Raw genomic sequence first — 4,625 nt, forward strand, 5'->3', positions numbered from 1 at the left:
GCTCCGGTAGAAACCCCCAAAGCGAAATGGTCCGGCTTGAAGGCGACTCCCACAAACAAGAAGCTGCCGTAGCTCAGCGCTCCGGTGTTGTCTGATTATAAAGCATAACTAAAACCTCGCAGACCTCGCAAATTCGGGGAGGAAAAGAAAGAGAAAAAAACAAGCGCCCAAACTTTCGGTGGCTGGCAATGTGCTCCTCTTGTTAGAGAAACGCTATAGCACGTCAGGCAGAAACGGTTTGAAACGTGGTATGAGCTCTCAGGGCCGGTCTGTGATTTGATGCTGCCTTTCTTTTTAGCGTGAGCCCTTCCTGTTGTCTTCTGGCTGCATTGACTTCTCTGATAAATAACTCTGTCGTGTAGTAGGGAAAATGATTCTTGAAGAGTTGCCCAGCCTGAAAACTAGCCTAGTCACGTAGCCACCAATATGGTAGCATGTTTTGCATTTGTTATTTGTCTACGGATTTTTTTTGCAAGACGAGGTACCAGAGAGTGTTGAATAAAATTAAAAAACCCTGAACCGGGTAGTCTTAAATATAAAAAGGGAAAGGTGGGAAGTAATTTACAGGTTTTCAATATACTTTACCTTTAACTCAAAACTAACTGATTTTTTAAGAAATATTTTGTCCATACTTTCATTTAAAAACAGGTTGGGCAATGTTGTTCTGATTTATTGCACAGGTATGAATGAAACAGATTTTAATAGATACTGGCATATTGTAAGAAGAGTAAGCAGCACAGAAGTAAGCTAAGTTTAGCCTTTCCTTACTTAGTGTTGCTTTAGTGTTGGAAATGTTCTTTGATTTTTATTTTCTTCTGTATCGTTAGTCATTCTTAGTATTTGCTGGTCAAATAAATTGCTGCTATGCCCTCTAGAAATAAAAAACAGTATACAGTTGCTAAGCATTAACGTTAAATGACAATTTGGTAATGATATTAAGTTATTCAGACCATAGGACCCTTTTGGTTCAGTCTTGCAGAGTTTAGTGGAGACTGAAAGTATTTAGAAGTCCGACCTGGCGATGTATTTCATTGTGCAGGCAATGACATATTTGTTTCTCCTGCAATAGCATCTGGCTGCCTATTTGCAATTACGTAGTGGACTTAGTACGGTCTCCCATAGACATAAAGTTAAAATGAGTGGGTCTTAGCAGCTGGGGAAGAGAGGCCGAAGATTGAACTGGTAGGGGGGTGATCTTCCCCCTCACCAGATTCTCCCTGGTTAGGAACTTTGCACTAAATCTGTCTTAATGTTTCTTCCCCAATGGGTAGCATTAAGCAGTGCATAACAGTCCATGTATCATTATGGCTTTAAACAGCGCCTAGAATTCTGTCAGATAAGGTGTGATAAACAGGAAAATCTTCAACACAGCTAGCAGCGGCCAGCCGTTGGGTCTGGAGTGTATCTTGAGGAGGAGGGTGGGATCATGCTTAGGGATATGGTTTAGTGGTGGATGGCAGGGTTAGGTTAATGGTTGGACTCGATGATTTTTTATGATTCTGTGATCAGAAAGCTGGACAGCCTCCTGCGCATGGGAGAAGCTAATTTGGCGCCAAAATGGAAATGTTTGTGCAAAGGCAAGAGTGGAAACCTAGGAGGTAATATGAGAAGAGACTGTTAAATAACCCCATCTACTCAACCTGTGGCAGTATAACTGGTGGGATGGGGAGGCAGAGACCCCTCTTGTGGTGTCTGACCCCAAAGGCAATAGGCCATTTATACTTTGCACTGCGTTGCCACAGCTGAGGTCGGCAAAAGTGTGTCAAGATGGATTTTTATATTTTATAAAAGGTTCTTTATGAAGGCTCTGACATGAGAACTTGCTTTCTAGCCTTGACCAAGATTGTCCAAACATAATGACTTCAAGGCAAATACCAAAGATATGAAGGCTTAAAGTAACCTTGATAGAGACTGAAAGGACTAAAGCTCTCAGTGGGGACAAGGGCCTGCTCTTTCTATTCCAGCTTCTTATACAGCTTCCATATTGTGGTGGCGCAAGCCTCTCACCCTCTCTGTACACGCACGCGCCGTGATTGCCCCTAACAGGTACCCATGTTGCCAGAGCTCCTAGGATCTCTTAGGTGCTTTAAAAAGTAAAACTTCCTGTATAAAAGTGTCAGTTCAACTGGGTTGAAGTACTGTAATGTGTACAATCACACTTCCAGCCAAAAATATTAAACTTTGTTTTTTAAGAGTCTCAAAAATTGAAAAGCTGTGGGCAGAGGCTAGAACTGGAGGGTTAGTTGGTTGTTTCTGACTATCGTACAAACTTTACTTGCTCATTGCTTCTTTTCATTTAATTTACAATGGCAGATGAACGTTGGTTTTGCACCTTAAAATTTACAGAATATTCAGATGTTAAAGGATGTTCATATGGGAGTTCATGAAATCCTGCTTTCTGTTTAAAGTTTCCATGTTTTACAGACCACATTAATCACATCTGCAACTTGTTATTTAGCAAAAGGCAAAGAGGGGGTCTTTTTGTTCTGTGCCTCTACGGCGCCCATCACAATGCATTCTTTGACAGAGAGCTCCTATGTGCAAATAATCCCTGATAGTTATGAAGTGAGTACAGTTGTAGAGAATGCAGAAGTTTTTCCTTTGCCTAAACTTTAAATAGCTTGTAGCCAGTGTTCTTCATAATGCCATCAGTCATTCTGTAACAGGCTAAATGATTTTTTTTATCACCAAAATGTTGTCCTGGGAGTAAATTCCCTCAAATGTGTTCCCTGGAGTGACATTGCTTTAAAATAAGTCGTTATTATACATTTACTGTTGTACGTACTAAAAAAGATTTGTTACTTCGTGGTTACATGGGTACTTGTGCCGTGTAAATACATTTTGCCCTCAGAATGAAAAATAGAAACTTGAATGGGCGCTATAAATTGGCTATAGCAATAGGTAATTATCAGGTATTAAGTAAGAGCTGGGAACTGATGAAATCCCTTTATGGTTTATTTCCGGACATCTTAATGCTTGGCCTATTAGATATTAAACTTTTGTAAGGAAAGTGTAATGTTATTTTTGGCTGTCAGTCAGAAGCTGTTGATGGAAACACTTTCAACACTAGCACGTAACTATGTGAACTAGTAATGCTCTTTCTTTTTCTTTCTCGGTTTCTGCTGTGGAGTACGCCAACACCGCGGTCTGCAGCGCGATGCTGTGAGATCAGATCTGACCCTCCAGACCTGGCAATGGTGTGACTGGCTGAGAAGGAGGGTACATTACCCTTCCAGTATTTCAGCACTGTGTCTAGGGCTCTCCTTGTGGCTGGGTAGCTCACTTAAAAAGCTGTCTTGGGTATTTGTATGCTAGAATAACACCTGCAGCATTAGGCATGCCCTTTGACTCTTTATGTAGGCCAGCAGAAACCCGTGCTAGTTTTTAAGTGCTGCTGGTTTCAAAAATGTTTGTCCCTGTGGTATGCCATCACAATTCCAGTACCTGGTTGTGGCTGCTGACTGCTCTTAGGGTGGACCTCAGCCCTGTGCTGTATGAGAGGAGGAAGGGAGGGCTGTGTTTGCGCATGGGAGGCCCTCTGGGAGGGGAGCGGTCCGTGTGTCCAGGGCAGTGCGTTCGGGACCAGGATGGGGCACAGCTGCCTCATCCCTTTCCCTCCACGATCCACTTCCTCTGCCTCTTCTGCTCTGCATCCAGCTGGTCTCAGTTCACTTGTGCACGCTTGTATTCCCTTGCCTCAGCGTAGTTTGAGAACTGCTATGTAAGTAGTCTTAAAGATGGGAAAGTAGGGCTTTAAAAACCAGTGCTCTATATCACAATGAAAAGCCTCATGCATTACTATAGGATTCTCTTTTTAGCATGCACCAGTGACTAGAGGACATTGCATTCCTTCACAGATTGTGCATTGCGTCCTGGGTAAAATCGTTCACAGCAAGTTTGTTTAATTGAATTGTAAAATTATAGTGGTGTTAAGTTAAAAACTTGATGCTAGGGCATGCAAGTTGCCCTGTGACACTTTTTGACAGTTTAAAGCACTTTGCTGAGCCCTGAAGTTTGGGAGCTACTTGTGCAGGACCCAGCAAAACGGGCGACATCTTCTGCTGTTGAAAATGCCTTCACTTTTCAGCTGCCTCCGTGGCCTGGAAAAGGAGAGACTGGCAAGAAGGTCTTATTTGAAAGGGTCTTTCCTGGTCTCTTTAATAACTCACACGTGAATTCTCCCATCTTCGATGAACCTCATAGACGTGTTACCTGAAAGAGTTGCTGAACAGATTAATTAACCTGAAAGCTGCCCCTTGTCTTTCTCTGCTTTGCATTGTTTCCAAGCTGTACCTTGAAGCATCCTGGCCAGCTGTTTATTTCCCAACCCCCTCAGGAGTTCCTGAGCTGGTCCTCCATGCATTTGCCAATGAGAGCATCAAAGAAATGTCAGGGTAGTCCCAAGCTGAACCCCACTTCCAGCGGTGCAGGTGTTTACTATCAGAGTCTGAGCTGCAGTGGAAGTTTTCCTTGTTACTGCTGCTCTCTATGGCATAGTCCTCTAATCACCTCCCCAGGATATGGCAGGTGATGAGGCTTGAGGGTGGGATTGAGGTGGAGGAGTTAAGTTTGAGCTCATAAGAACACGGCTGACAGCAAGCCCAAGGCTGGGAAGGAAGGGTCTC

The sequence above is a fragment of the Egretta garzetta genome, unplaced genomic scaffold, assembly GCF_000687185.1.
Source record: "Egretta garzetta isolate BGI_Z169 unplaced genomic scaffold, ASM68718v1 scaffold526, whole genome shotgun sequence".
Taxonomy (NCBI): domain Eukaryota; kingdom Metazoa; phylum Chordata; class Aves; order Pelecaniformes; family Ardeidae; genus Egretta; species Egretta garzetta.